This window comes from Lycium ferocissimum, chromosome 8 (assembly GCF_029784015.1).
Source record: "Lycium ferocissimum isolate CSIRO_LF1 chromosome 8, AGI_CSIRO_Lferr_CH_V1, whole genome shotgun sequence".
NCBI classification, from domain to species: Eukaryota; Viridiplantae; Streptophyta; class Magnoliopsida; order Solanales; family Solanaceae; genus Lycium; species Lycium ferocissimum.
In genome coordinates, this window is record NC_081349.1 from 39,694,399 (window position 1) to 39,711,205 (window position 16,807).

A 16,807-nucleotide genomic window follows, 5' to 3' on the forward strand; every position below is an offset into this window, starting at 1 on the left:
CGTGTTTATTATTTTGATTTAATTGGTTAATTAATCATGTTTGGCCGTAACTAGGGAGATTTAAATTAATTGAATCACTTAAATTAGGGTCGTGTTTAAATAGTGTTAAGTCCTTTACATATATATATATATATATATATATATATATATATATATATATATATATATATATATATATATATATATATATATATATATATATATATATATATATATATACACACGCACATATACATTATATATACATGTATACATGTATATGGTGTATATGCGTTTATACAAGGCCACACCTCCTTTTCTCTTAAGTTGGCCGAGCCCAGGCCTAAGGGACCGAGACCCGGCCCAAATCTTCCTCTAAAGGGGTAATACCCCTAGTCTGTTCCTCACTTCTAACCAAACAAACCTCAGCGTGTAAAGGGTTTTCTCTTGAGGAAAACCCTAATCGCCGCTTCCAGCGGGGTTTCTCTCTTTGAAGTTTGCCGGAAAAGGTAATCTTGCAGTGTACAATCCCTTTTGCAGAGATTGTGCACCCCATTGAGGTAAGCATTTAATCCTCAACGTCTCTCTCCACCCCCAATCAACCAAACAAGATATTAGCTTCCTCCTTTTTGTGCTTTTTTGTGTATTCAACGGTCATACACTGAATTTCTTTAATGGTTTTTGTTGTATTATGATTTGAATCTACAATTTTCATTGCTTCATACGGAACCAGTTGGATCGAGCTGTTAATAGTCAAATCTGACCCTTCGTTTATAGGTTTGTTGAAATCATAGCCGTTGATACTAAGATTGAGATTTGATTTTCATTTTTCTGGGATTGTCCCTCACCGATTCAACGTCTAGGGTTTGGATTTTTGGGGTTCTATATAAAGAGCCCCTAATCCCTCATTTATAGACATGGGGATATCACTGCATATTTATAAAATAAACTCAAAATATTTAAGTTTTAGGCACTTTACTTTAAAACTTTAATAGTTTGAGTTGAGTTTAACAATTTTAAGTATTTTTCTGTGTTCTTGTATGGGTTTTGTGACTGAGTTCGAGGTGAAGGAGATTATCATCTTTCAAGTTTGAGTCTCGACAAGTGGCTGCACTCAAAAAAGGTAATTCCCTCTCCCTTGTAGCTAATTTTTATGCTTTAAACTGTGGCTATGTGAGTTTATTTTTCTGTAGTATAATTTAGTTTAGTTAAACTAGTTTTTGGTATATTTTATTGTAGTTCTATGACCGTTAAGTGTAGTGATCATGTTGTTTGATGGTTATTAGTTTATACTAACTATAAAAGCCTGCTTTTGTATCTAATTTAATGCTCATGCTTAGTATTTAGTATATATGTTTAGTTTAGTCTAATCACATGATTAGCATGCCTATTATTCAAGTTCTAGGCCAGATATGTGTTTGCTTATGAGCATCCTATATTAAGCTAGTACTGTTAGTCTTAAAATCATGCTATTAGTTTACATTTGATCAATATGTGTCCTATTTTGCAGAATATGATGAGATTTTATCCAGTTCAAAATGCTTTCATGAATTTAGACTTGATCAAATGAGCTGCTTATGTATGCTAATGATGTTGTTACTCAAATTAGGTATGCACATAGTGAATGATAACCCTGTTTAGGTTATGGTTTTTTTTTGAGATGTCTCAAATATATTTAAGGAAATAGTTCAGTCCTGTTTTTATGTAGTGCTATTGGTTTAGGACTTGTTTAATTTAGACTAAGCATGTGAATATGTGGTACCATATGATATTATGCACTGAGTTTATTGAGAATGTTTTGGTTCCAAACTTTGTATGGATCCTGCTGATTGCTTAAAGGATTAATCTTTGTCATGTTTAAATGTAACAGCAGTAACCCTCAAGCCCTGTTTGCTAAGTAATCTGTTTTTCTGTTGAAATCCATCCATGCTACCTAATGCCTTAGTATAAAACTATGTTGTGACAGATTCATGTTTAAAAGAATTGCCTTGTTAAGTTACTAGTATGTCTTACCTTAGTCAGTTGGATCTGCCTTTTTTAACATGACCTCCTACTTGTCTCATTATTGCTTATGCCAATGTCCATGATAATTGTTTTGTCAAACTGCCTCTCTGTGTGGTCTGATGGTCTCAGTCTATGTTGTGTGTCATGAGGTATTAAATTCCCTATATCTACCATGCCTAAACCATGCATAATCCATATCTGTGAAGTGTTCATGTCCTACCTAATATGTTGTTTGCCTGTTTTGTTTTCCCTGTATATGGCCCTGTCTCACTGAGTGTCAAGCATGCATATATGTGGTATTTTGCCTAAGTCATCATGCAGTATCCCTTTTCCCTTCTTCCACTCTAAACTGGAGTCTCTTGTTTTCTAAACTCATAAACTCAATGTGATCATGTCTGAACCTGTTTACTTCCTCACTTCAAAGTATTCCATGAATCAGTTGAATACATGTCCTTATGGGATACCTGTTTGAATCTACAAGAGTTATGATGTTGTTATGCTTCACTATAAGAAACTACATCCTACTTAGCCTCATAATTGATTACCCTAGAATTGAGAAAGGTCAAGCATGATTGAAGGGGTCTGATGCCCTATCTGTTTATGCCTATGTTGAATTGCCCCTCATCTGTGTTTGTAGCATTGTGTATCTTGTAACGACCCGTTTGGTCATTATAGTATTTCCGGCATTTTCGCCTTTCCGAGCATTGATTAGCTCACTTTTGACCCGAAGGGGACCGTTGACACACTTCTCGAGGTGTCTAGATTTGATTCGGCAACTTTTCGTAAATATGGGCTTAAAGCGAAAAAGAGTTAACTTAAAGTTGACTTTTGGGTAAACGGACCTTTTTTGAAATTCTGTCGATTCCTAGAGGTCCGGATGGTCGTTTATAACTTGTGTGTATACCTGGTTCGGCTTCTAATACACTCAGATATATCTTGGGACTTGGGTTAGGAAATTGAAAATGAGGTATCGGGGGTTGACTCAATTAACGAGAACTCTGTTGGGAATTTTGAGGTTACGAGTGCGTTCGTAGAGTATTTTTATGTGGATCTGTGTATGTGGTTTGTGAGCAGATGGCCTCGGGAGTGGTTCGGGATTTCGATTGAAACTTAGAAAAATTAATATGATTCGGGTATTTTCGTTGTTTCGCATTAGCGCACAGTCTCCCGCCGGTACCGTTGTTGCGGCGGAGTGACCGCTGGGGCGGCTAAGTATAATTTGGCCCAGACCGTCCCAGTGGTCTGCTAGGCGCTGTTGCGGCATCGCTGTTGCAGTCCCGTTACCACCGTGGCAGTAACGGACCTGTTGTTTCATTAAGTGTGTTTTAAGTAAGCCCTTAGTCTATCATTTATTCCCATTTCGATAATTGAGCTATTGGGGACTGTTTTAGAAGATTATTGGAGAAAACTCTTGGGGGTAAGTCTTGCTATCCTCTTTACTAATTTCTTGTTCCTAATCATCATAGATTCCTCTTTCCCTTAGTAATTCCTTAGTAATGGAAGATTAAAGTGGAGATAATGAATGCTCTATCTAGGCTTATTAATGGTGAAATTGATGAGGTTTATGCTAGATTTTGATGAATCTAAGGTTGTTAATCATATATCTCCCATTATTAGTGTTGAATTTCTGAATCAAAGAATTAGGGTTTATACCCAAAATTGGGGGTTTTGCTTCAAATTCGAAATTAGGGGATTCCATGAGCTAAATTAGCAATTAGTTGTTGGGTTATGATCACCTAGTGCTTAATTTGATATTTTTCTCCCGAATTTCCCGTATTGACTTTGTGGGCCCCGTTTCCCCAAATTCTAGGGTTAGATTTGACCTCAATTGAATGATAGCAATATTAGTATCGTTCTTCATGATTTATAATCTAGATTTCAAATAGACCTAGACTTTATCGATCTTGAGGCTCGGCGGAAGGGAAAGGTGAAAGAGTTATTTGTTGGTCTTGTTGTTCGGCCATCCAGGTAGGTTATTGCTTACCTTTGGTGAGACTTCGTATAGTGAAACATATATTTAGATTATATCGTCAGAGAAAGCATGTAAACCTTCGGGTATGAAGTTGAGTTGGATATTGTCTTAGGTTGGGCCTTGTTGCATGGTTGGGGCTAGCCACCCTGTTGTGTTGTGATTTGATTGTTCTATTGTGTTGGCTTGATGCCACGTGTTGCTAGTAGATATTGGAATTTGTTGCTCCTTCTTGATTATGATATTCTTAGCGTACCCACTGTTGATACTTGTGGCACTGATTTATTGTTGGCGCACCCCTTTGTTAGTACTTGTGATATTGAGCATGATTATTAATATTGATACATGCATTGCACGCAGTCTCATTCTTATCGTTCATGATATCTTTGTTGAGACACTGTTGGTATTTAATGAAACACTGTAATGAGCTGGGCTCGATTTTTAAATGAGAGTGACGTCAGATTCTGATATCCGATGTTAGTTCCGGAATCGTGGATTGAGTGACTGTATGGACTCCACGAGTCCCCGATGGTGGTGCCAGTGAGAACCCCCCGTGGGTAAAAATCTGGGGTCTCGTCTGTCTATTGGGCAAAGATCTGGGACGAGTGGCACTTAAACTTCGCGAGTCACCTTGGGTTGTGCTACCAAGATGTCGATATTTTCGTCCGGAGTTTATGTGTACACAATATTTGAATTGCATTCATACATCGTTGCATTACATTGCATCACGGCTTACATTGTGATGTTTTGGTGTTGAACTTATGATGTTGGATTCGGACTTGATATATTGAGACTTGGCACATTGGGATTAGATGCACTACTTAGGCGATGGCACGTACTTGGCTTCGATTATGCTGACTTATACTTGTCGGTTTATTTGCCTATCTCGTTTTATTGTCTGAATTATGTTAGCTATGCTTAGTCGGCCGATGATGCCTATCAGTACCGTTGTTTTGTACTGACCTGTACTTGTTGCATTCCTTTATGAATGCAGATTTTCAGGTTGGTTCTGCTTCCATCTCACGTGGCTGATCGTCGTCATCAGTATTGCTGCGAGTTTCCAGGGTGAGCACGAGCGTTCGCTGCCTTGAGGACTCTTCCTATTTTATGTCTTACTACTTTTATTCTGAGACATAGATAGATTTTTGTATTATTACTCTAGACTTGTATATTTTCATTAGATGCTCTTGTATGACTTAGACTAGACCCTGGGGGTATTTTCCTTATTCCGCACTATTCCTATTATGTATAATTGTGAGACTTACATAATTGTTCTTTTCTGCTTGCTTGATTTATTATTCATGTCTTTCTTTATCGTTGGGATGAGGGTTCGCTTACCGAGGTAGGAAAGGTAAGTGTCCGCACGACTTATGTCGAAATGGGTCGTGACAAGTTGGTATCAGAGCCCTAGATTACCCAATCTAAAATACAAAATCTAGTAGAGTCTCGTGGATCGGTACGATGAGCTCCGTACTTATCTGCGAGAGGCTATAGTACATTTAGGAAATCTCACTTTCTTTCATTCTTTCATGCTACTTTATTCTACTCGATACCTGGAAAGATGAAATTGGTATGTGACTCTTATCTCTTTTCTCACAGATGGTGAGGACTCAAGCTACTATGGCCCGAGGTCAGGTGCCAGAGCCCGCCGCTATGGCTGGCACCCGAGGGCGAGCGACAGCCAGAGGACGCGGTAGAGCTAGAGGTCGCGGGGCTGCCCTAGCCAGGGGCAGGGCTCTTGCGGTAGGACAGCGGCGAGAGAGATCTCCATCTCCCGAGCCTGAGTCAACCGGATGGAGACCAGGTCGCAGAGGATAGTATGGCCCAAGCACAGACATAACCCGAGGTTACTTCTGATCAGGCCATGTATGTTGCTATGGCCAGGGTTTCACTTCATCTTGATGCCCAGCAGGAAGGTACCGGGTGTTACTGCCCTGGGCGGTGGGGGTTCACGGACACTGCAGTTGGGGCACGGAGACCTCTACAGGACTGTTCGGGCAAGACATCCCGCTGTAGCTACGGCCCCTCACATTGATGTGATACCCGCTCCTAGTGATGATCTTAGGCTCATGGAGGGCGTTGTTATGATCGTGTCCGATTAGGACCTTGTTGGGAGATTTCGAAAGTTAGGGCCGCCGAGGTTTTCTAGTACTTCGTCTGAGGATGCTTATGAGTTCATTCTAGATATGCACGAGTTGCTATACCGGATGGGGATGGTGGATACCCACAGGGTTAACTATATGTCCTACCAATTTCGCGGCGACGCAAAGACCTGGTGGAAGTATTTTGTGGCTTGCAAACCTGAAGGTTACCCTCCCCTGACTTGGACTCGCCTCTACCGGGCCTTCCTTCGAGTAAAGTATGTGCCCGGTCTTTGAGGTACCAGGAGGAGTTTCTGCATCTTGAAAGCGAGGGCATGTCTTTGGAGGCCTATGTGACCCGCTTTCTATATCTGGCCCGTTATTCTACTCCTTTGATCCCTACTGAGGCCAACAGGATCAGGCATTTTGTTGGTGGACTAGTGGGCTCTCTACAGATTCCTTGTCTTCAGATGTAGTCTATAGGGGCTTCCTTCCAGTCCATTATTGAGCATGCTTCTATGGTTGAGAGCGCTAAGGCCTGTGCATTTAATGGTGGTGACAAAAGATCGCATCAGACTGGGAGTTATGGTCATTCTACTTCGAGGGGTGCCAGTCAGTTTTCTAGGCCGCATCATCCATATTCTGGCCGTCCTGTGTATTCAGCCTTACGGGCTTCCCCCGCCGAGCGTGTGCGAGATCTCCAAAGAGTTCGTTTTCCGGACCGCAGATCGGGTTTCTTCATCCGGGTCCCGCTTCGTGGCCAGTAGCCTTCGTCTCCTTTTACCTGTTATTCTTGTGGAGAGGTGAGGCATCTTGCTAGGAGGTGTCCCCGACCCCGGCGGAATTATTGTTGACACCTAATTTTCACCTCATAAAATGCGTATTTTAATTTTTAAATTTTTCGAGTCCAAGATGGAGTAAGGATGTCCTTAAATTTTTTTTTTTTTTAAAAAAAATTCCGAGAAAAATTATAAAAATTGACATTTAATTATTATTTTCATAAAAATTAACAATTACAAGAAATTATGAGTTATTTACTTTCACAAATGTAATTTGAAAAGAAGATACATATCCCGCTCCGTCTAACTCGGAAAAATTGTTAATTAAAAATGACGTATGAATTAGGGCTCATTTTGACCGCATTTTTTTTAAATTTTTAAATATTGCTCGGAAGTATATCAATATTGGGCTCGTTTTGAAGCTCGTATTTTAAAACGACGTATTATAATTTTTATTTCGTCAAAATATTATTTTACGAAGGGCGTATTAGACTAATTAACCTAACTATATAAAAACTATGCTGTATTTTTTTTTGGGGAAAATACATAAAAAAAACCCCCCCCAACGTATACTCAGATTAATTATGACGCACCCAATCTTTGCGAGCGACCTATTACCCCCTGGTCTTTTTTTTCTTGTATTTTTGTATCCCTTTTTGACTGACGTGGCAAAAAAAAATTGATGCCTAGTTGCACAGTGGAGAGTGTGCAACACTCTCCGCCACATTGGTGCCACGTCACTGCCACTTTTCCTTTCTTTTTTTCATTTGATTTTTCTTTTATTAATTATATTTACACTAATTAACCATTAAACCATTAATTTTGTCTTCTTCATCACTAAACCCTTCTTCTTCTTCTTCTTTTTCTTCTTCTTCTTCTTCTTCTTCATTTCAAGAAATCCATCAACTCATTAACACACACATTCAACCCATTTTCTTCAAAATTGACAACACACATTCAACCCATTTTCTTCCTCCATTAATACACACACATATTCAACCCATTTTCTTCCTCCATTAATACACACATATTCAACCCATTTTCTTCCTCCATTAACACACACATTCAACCCATTTTCTTCCTCTATTAACACACACACACATATTCAACCCATTTTCTTCCTCCATCAATACACACACATTCAATTTCTTTCATCAATCATAAATATTTTTTCAAGAAATTAACCAACCAATTTTCTTCCTCCATTAACACACATTTAACTCATTTTCTTCCTCCATTAATGCACACACATTCAACCCATTTTCTTCCTCCATTAACACACACACATTCAACCTATTTTCTTCCTCTACTAACACACACATTCAATTTAATCATCAATCATAAAGAGCTTATTTTCAAGAAACATTCAACCCATTTTTTTCATCATTCTTCTTCTTCTTCTTCTTCTTCTTCTTCTTCTTCTTCTTCTTCTTCTTCTTCTTCATTTCAGGCTGCCACCAACTCCCCCCCCACCCCCACACCCGGAAAAAAAATAGAGATTGTACGGATATAGCAAAGAAACAAAACCAAATACTCAAAGTTAATTGTCTTCTCTTGATCAACAAGAATCCCAACACACACACCTGCAAGACCCAACAACACCAACAAACATAAATCCTAGTTTCTTCCCCCAATTTGCCTTCTTTTTCGATTTCCCATGAGATTTATCGTGCTTTTTTATCGTGGTTAGAGTGTTTACTCTCCAAGGCTGTCGTTTTCCGAGCAAAATGCACAGATTTTGGAGGTGGTGGTGGATGGCGGTGGTGCTGACGTGGCAGTGGTGGCGGTGGTGATAATGGTGGTGATAAAGGACTCACATTTTGCTGAGATAAAGGACTCACATTTAGCATTTGGGTTGGTCTCCAACTAAGCTAAATCTTCTCCAAAATCAATAAAGATTGAAGCTTTAACAATTGAGCATATGAAATGTGGAAGAAAGGGAGGGGGTGGGTGAGAGGATATAAATAAATTTTTAAAAACTAATTTTTATTAAAATATAAAAACTATTTTTTGCCCTCACTCGCCATTTTTAAATTATAATTTTTTTTGGTGCCATATCACTTAAGAGGCCACAAAAAATACCGAAAAATAAGGCCAGGGGTAATAGGTTGCCCGCAAAAATTGGGTGCTTCATAATTAATCCATGTATATGTTGGGGGGGGTTATTTATGTATTTTCCCTTTTTTTTATAAAAATAAGAAGGGAATTTTATCCATTTGTACCTTTGTTCGTACTATTTGGATAAGGTCTTCTTGGGGGGGAAAAGTACGGCCAAGTGGCCTATTTTTTTCCATGGAATTCTAAATGCTTAGTTGGATGATTCTTGAAAATTTGAATAAGGATTTTTGGGGGGAAAGTACGGTCAAGTGGCCTATTTATGTCCATAGAATTCTAAATGCTTAGTTGAATGACTCTTGAAAATTTGACTAAGGATTTTTTTTTTTGGGGGGGGGGGAATTACACCAAGTGGCCTATTTTTGTCCATCGATTTCTAAATGCTTAGTTGGATAATTTTAAAAATTTAAATAAGGATTTTTTGGGGGAAAAGTACAGTCAAATGGCCTATTTTTGTCCATAGAATTTTAAATGCTTAGTTGGATGATTCTTGAAAATTTGAATAAGGATTTTGGGGGGGAAAAGCTATGGCCACATGGCTTATTTTTGTCCATGAAATTCTAAATTGGCTTGCCTACAAATAGAAGGGATAGACATTAAGAAAAGGGGCTTTTTTTTAGGGACATTTTTTTGGGGTTGGGGATGTTTTGAAAAAAAAAAAGAAAGGAAATCTTCTTTTTCTATTTTTGGAAAAAAGAAAAAAAAAAAGAGGAAAAAAAAAAAAAAAAAAAAAAGAGAAAAACAAAAAAGAAAGAGTTCAAATTTGGCATTCTAAAAGTTAAGTTGGATTTATATATTCAAAGCTTAGCAACAAAAGAGAGCAAGGCCTACCCCTACAAAAGCAAGCGATCGCTCAACGGTTTCGTATATCTTTCTAAAGTCCTTTTTAGATTATCTTGACTAAAGTCTCTGGTAAAGTGACCACGTAGCTACTAATCATCTTCTTTAAGTACAGGTGATTGCTATAAGATTAAGAGGCATCAAAGCAGTGATCGTCCTCAATGTCAAAGGAAATGAACCAAATGGGCTATAAAAGGACAAAACATCGCAAGGGCGACACAATTGAGCCGAAAGGGATATAAAGAAAATCAAGCAAAAGAAGTTACAAATGGAATAAGCGCCACAAGTCATCAAGAAGGGCTATAAGATAGACATAGTGTCGTAAAGACAGCATAAAAGAGCCAAAAAGGGCAAAACAACCATCTAACCCAGAGAACCACAGTCTTCGAGGGTCGAGATGACAACAAATAAGTCAAGAAGGCTACGAAAAATGTCGTTCTCAAGCGATACCAAGAAGGTTATAACTATAAATCAAAACCGAGGGGTTATAACTACGCGAGAATAGTATAATAGAAACAGAATTAACTTCCTGACAAAGCAGGGTTGTCCGCCTTAAAAATGTGACAAGCAGGGTCGTCCGCCCTAAAAATGAGACAAACAGGGTCGTCTGCCCCAAAAATTAGACAAATAGGGCCGTCTGCCCTAAAAACGTGATACTTAACTCTTAAGTAGACATTGCGTATCTCTAAAGAGGATTGTCATAGGACGATACGCTGGTCTCGAAAATTCGAGATGACATCATAAATACATTACCACCAATTATGTTTATGACATGATTCCCAAAGTGGGATTACATAGGCATTTTTTGAATTTAGTCGCACCAAAAGAAAATCGTAGATATCCCTAGATAGAAACTGGGGCAGAAATTTTGAGATCTTTTTGGGAGATCTCAAAATTCCTCAAAACTCGACACGATAGGTCGCCGACGACTTTAGCAACGAGGTAAGCACTTTTTAGAGGATCTCAAAAATTCTTTCGGTATGGTAAGTTTAAGAATTAGCTAATACACTTCTACACTAGGGCAGAAATTTTGAGGAAACCTCAAAATTTCCATTTTTCAGACTCAGAATAACGTCGTTGCCTAGTGACATGATACTATCAAAGGCATCAACTAAACAAGAGTCGCCACGTCAAACGATTTCATATCCAACTTTATCTGTCATACCTTACTAACTTTAGTATAAGGGTTTTGTAGGTAACACCATCAAACATCGAGGACATGCCCAAAAATGATGAACGAAAGTGGACATCAAATCCGCAACAACGACAAGAAAAACCAAATAAAGCCTCTCGAATGCCGAAAGCCAAACGACTACACTTTGAACTCTCTTCTTCTCCTTTATGAATACATTGTCGTTTCTTTTGACTAGTTTAACGCCTTTTTGCTTCAAGTTTTGCAGAAAGTCACCATCAAGTCATTAACGACTTCCCTTGACCGCAAATAGGAGTAATTTGTTGAAAAAGAATACCAAACTCTTCGGGAAAAGTAGAGATCCTACAAAGTGCGTCAAGGACCACCACGAAGAAAAAGCATGGAAAGCGCGACCTGCCTCTACAATGAGCAAAAGATGCTCGGTAGTTCGCATATACCATTAGCCTTTTCCCCAAGTTTCTTTCTTAAGAATTGTTTTAACTACAGTCGCTAGCAAAGTGACACCGTATCTACTAATCATTTTCTTTGAGTACAGGTGGCAGGACCATTAGAACGGACTTTGGCAATACAATTCAAGATTCAGAAAGGCATCAAAATGATCGCCAAGGCTTCAAAGAAAGCAAAGGAGAGCATTTTAGCCACCCACATCGACAATGAGACATAAACCATGTCAAACACATGGTTCTCGGTATCTCAATTTATTTTTACCAAGACAATATTTGCTTGTCCACCTTAGAAAGGGACAATACTTGCTCGTCCATCTTAGAAAGGGACATATAATTTGTCTACCTTAGAAAGGGACATACTTATTCATCCACCTTAGGTGAACGTTTATACCGCATCTACTGATAAGATTTCTAAGGTTTTGCAGTTTAAACATACTACAGAGATGACACATACAGCCAAAAGGGTCATTCATTCAAACAAAATGCCGAGAGGACTATGCATTTAAGATAAAATTAAAGGAAGAACAACAGAAGCTGCAATTCAACGAAGGAACACCCAGAAAGGGTAACAAAGCTATTTAAATAGAGTTTTTTTTCCAATAACTTGTTTGTTCAATGATTGAGATAGGAAATGGCACTAGCGGAACAAAACAAAGCAAAAAATCAAAGGCAAAATAACAAAAGCAAAAGCAAAGATGAAAAATTCAAAGACAAAGTAATTAAAACGAGAAGCATCCGAAAAGGGAATAATGATGACGAAGCAAAACGAAGACAAAAACTCAAAGATGTATGATAAAGCAAAAGCATCCGAGAAAGGGTAACAAAATCCTCCCTAAGTAAAGTTTGTTTTATGCTGATAAGTTTGTTCGTTTTGCAGAGTACGAAGATTTTTATGAAAGAAAATTCTAAGACTACTGAAAGATATAATCACGGTACCAAAAGCCCGGTCTCCACTAAACAGGATTGTGTCAAGGTATTGAGACCCCGGCCTAGACGTCGCATGGCTTGCCTTGATACATTGACTGATTAGACGCATAAAAATCTAAAATTTGAAATGACGCATTGATATCGATATCGAAATACCGTATTCACAATCGAGTCCGATCCTTTTGGAAGATGTGAACCACAATAAACAACGGGTATTCTTCCCGAGTCAAAAAAGAAAGGTGTCAGTCTTGCCACCGAGGTAAGCTTCATTCCTCAAAATGACTATATAGATTGAACGATACGTGCCGAAGGGGATGAGTCGCTATCCATATATATAGCCAAAAATAGGTAGCATAATTCCGAGATTGATGTCCACAATCGTTGAAATACGAATGTGATTCCTACATCAAGATTTGCGTTCGCTATTGTAGTCTATTTCAAGTTAACATAATCATAGTTCAGGGATAGTGGTAGTCATGAGAAAAGGCTCCGCACTTGAATATGCAGTAGTTAACTTGAATATTCTGACTAAATATTGTAATTTTGGACGCAAAGGTTAGTAGTCATCATGAAAGGAATATGATACTGCACTCTGATGTGCAGTCTACATTTGAGTATTTTTGACTATAAGTGATGTGGTCCTGAATTGGTATACCACAAGCTTCGTATGAGGATAACGATGCAGTCGACACCAGATTTGCGACAGTCACCGCAATATGTGAAAATGATATGAGTCTAAATTTTATGGGGTGGCGAATGTCATAAGAAACAAAAATGACCCCGCACTTGAAAACATGATTTTTATTAGTAGCATCTTGCTTACGAAAATGACAACTGGACTGGGGTGTGTAGGTTTGCAAAAAAGGCGGTATAGCCCGACCCAGATCCCAACAGAAGTTATCATTGAACGATGAAAACATCTAAAAATGACGGAAAAAGAGTCGGTCAAAGTATCATGATTATTATCCAGAGTAGATCGTCTTTTCAAAAATACACGGAAACACACACTTACAGGAGAAAAGAAAGAAGATGGACGAGCATTTGCGAAAAAGAGGACATAATATTGGAAGACGATTTCAATGTCAAAAACATGACGAAACGCCATTCAGGTATGACTACATTAAAATCAAATTTTTCTAAAACTAACACGCATGACTCAGCATTTGAAGATGGCTGAAAGCTACCGAGATAGGAGCCTGAGAGCCAGACTCAAGACATGCGGAGCAAACGTGGAACTTTTCTTGGGAAACCGATCAAAAATCATGTACGAGAGTCAAGCTTTCTACACCAGGGATTGGAAAAACACTTCAAGCATTAACAGTAATGAAGTTTTTGCAAAAACCGTCTCTGATTCAGGTTTTCAACTGGAATGGGTCAAAGGGATTCTCACATAAAGGGATATTCCTTTTTGGGCAATCAAGTCACGCTACAATTTGCCTGATTCCCAAAATCAGGGATATGTAGGTTACTCAAGTTTCGAGGATTGGCCATATTCATATAATTATCTGAGGACATCACGGGATAGTTTAAGAAAATTCTTTGCTTTATAGTCCTCATAGAGTCGGAACTATAAACGGCCTGAATTCTCATATAGCCTGAGACATATAGGAAGCCTAGAAACCGGGGTCCGACCATACTTTTAAAATTTTGAGCAAACGAAGGTTGTTTCTTTTATTTGGTGAAAACTAGGTTTGTCAAATTCGCAGCTCAAGGATGGCTTTGCCATCTTCGAACTCCGAAGGGGTAGCTGTTGATACCTAATTTTCACCTCATAAAACGCGTATTTTAATTTTCAAATTTTCTGAGTCCAAGACGGAGTAAGGATGTCCTTAAAAAAAAATTATAAAAAAATCCCGAGAAAAGTGTAAAAATTGACGTTTAATTATTATTCTCATAAAAATTAACAATTACAATAAATTATGAGTTATTTACTTTCACAAACGTAATTTGAAAAGAAGATACATATCCCGCTCCGTCTAACTCGAAAAAATTGCTAATTAAAAATGACGTATGAATTAGGGCTCATTTTGATCTCATTTTTTCAAATTTTTAAATATTACTAGGAAATATATCAATATTGGGCTCGTTTTGAAGCTCGTATTTTAAAACAACATATTATAATTTTTAGTTCGTCAAAATATTATTTTACGAAGGGCGTATTAGACTAATTAACCTAAATATATAAAAACTATGCTGTATTTTTTTATAAAAAATAAGAATGTTATTTTATCCATTTGTACCTTTGTTGATACTATTTGGATAAGGTCTTTTTGGGGGGGAAAGTACGGCCAAGTGGCCTATTTTTGTCCATAGAATTCTAAATGATCAGTTGGATGATTCTTGAAAATTTGAATAAGGATTTTTGGGGGGAAAAGTGTTATATCCCGCATTTTATGCAATCGGATAATTCAAGACAATCGCGGGAAGACAATAAGCAAGGCCACATTTTATTTTGTTTGGCATACGAGTTGCTTATGAAAAATTTAGAAGCGGAATTAATGAGGGAGGTCAAGGGCATAAAGGGAAATTCGCAGTATGACTTGTGAAAATATGGAGGAAGACGAGGGGCAAATTTGGAAGTCGGAAAAATATTTCATAACTCACAAGAACTAGCCAAAAATACAAAGTGGGCTTAATTTTTTTTTTAGAAAATTAAAGGCCCAACCGGCCATGACATGGGCTAGGCCCAAGTGGAGATTTAATTCTCCAATTAAATAGATGACTAAGTCATCTTTGCTCCATAATTCTCTAGAAATTTCAAGAGAAAACAAGAACAAGAGAGAGAGGAGAAAACCCCAAGGCTATTCGGCCATAGAGGAATTTCCAAGAAAAATTTGCAAAAATTCTTTCAAAAATCATTTTCTACCGAGTAAAGGGTGCTTAACAAGGTGGAGTTGTTGTTGGAGCAAGCAAGATTCACAATCATTCAAGTTACCAAGTTGTAGTCAAGTGAGAAGTTGAAGAAGAAAGGTGAATTCTAATCTTGTATTATGTGCTATACATGGTTTATATGTGTTGTAGTATGCTAAGATAGATGAAATTCATGAAGGAGAGAAATATAGTGCATGGCCGTGCATATGTGTTTATGTGTAGGAGTCATACTTCAATTATTTTAATTAGTGTTTGGTTGTTATTGTTGTGTATACGATGTTGATAATGAAAGTTGAATGAATTTGGAGAGGTTGTAGTGTGCGTGTTGGTGTTGGCCGTGTGTGTTGAGTGTGTGTATCCGTGTATGTGTGGGCTAGTGTGGCCGTGTGGTTGTGGTGAAATATGGAAGAAAATGAGTCAATTTTATTTAGTGTTTTGCTTGTTGTTGTGGACTCTATGTTGTTAATGAATGTCTAGGAACCTTAATGAAGTTGTAGTAATGGAGACTTGTTTTAGAAGTTATATGAATGGAATGTAATGTTCTTGTATGCATGAAAGACAATATGATTAGTATGGTGTTGTTGGAATGTAGATTATGAGGTTGTTATTATTTTCATTGAAGTTGAAAAGTTTTTGGAAGAAGTAGTAAATTGATTGAGTATGGAATTGTTAGTATTGTTGTTGGAGCTCGTGGTTAATAGTTTGGCGGGTTTGAATTCCCGGATTGTGATTGATGAGAAATTTGGCTATATTGAATGTTGAGGATGGTATATTTACAAAGGAAGTCTTTGCCAAAATTTCGGTAGCCAAGTGTTTCCTTAAGGTTCTAACTCTAAGAATCCTAATAGGAGTTTTGGTAAACATGACTAATTTGCAGATTTTGACGAGATTGCGACGTGAATTTGGAATAGCAAAAGGAGCGGAAAGAGGTATGTAAGGCTTCACCCTTCCTTCTATGGCATGTCTTAGACGTAATAAGTTGGGTACGAGCCTCGGGGACAACTCTATTCCCCGGAATCCGCACCTAAAGTTTCTCCTTTTTCCTTCAGTAGAATTGAACTACAAAGTGTGCAAAATGTTGGAAAGACCTCTCAAGCCCCTAGAACTTGCCTAAAGAGGGCCCGATCATCTTAAACCATTGTAAATAACGCTATGACACGTAGTATATGTAAATTATGTACGCTATCTCACTCGGCCCGAGGTGGGCCCACTGTTCCCGGAATTTTCCTATTACCTCGTTTGACTTGTTTTGGAGTAGAATCCCAAGAAAATCTTCGACCCTTGTCCCGATTGACGAACGATAAGTACAGTATCATCCTAGTGCAAGTGTATCCATGATGAGGGTGATCTTATAACGATAGCGATGAAGCGAAAAATGAGAAAAGTGCCTACGTTAGATACGTAGATGATATAAGTATATGTATATGATAACAGAATCAGAGCGCTATAGACGCTGGTAAATATATATATATATGATATAGGTGTGTATATGACAAAAAGAATCAGAGCGCTATAGACGCTGATATATGTGTATGACATGAGTATATGTATATGACGAAAGAGCCAGGGCGCTATAGACGCCGATATTTATACATGAAGTATGCATATGTTTACGGGGAAGATGGAGATAAGGGCAGAGCGTT

At 38.1% G+C, this 16,807-nt stretch overlaps 1 long non-coding RNA gene across 1 annotated transcript; it reads left to right on the top strand.

Moving 5' to 3' along the window:
- The first annotated feature begins 15,102 nt into the window (after nt 1–15,102).
- LOC132066926 (uncharacterized) lies at nt 15,103–16,249 on the top strand. The gene is made up of 2 exons (XR_009416966.1): nt 15,103–15,263; nt 16,042–16,249. It is a non-coding gene; the product is annotated as an uncharacterized LOC132066926 (long non-coding RNA).
- The last annotated feature ends 558 nt before the right edge of the window (nt 16,250–16,807 follow it).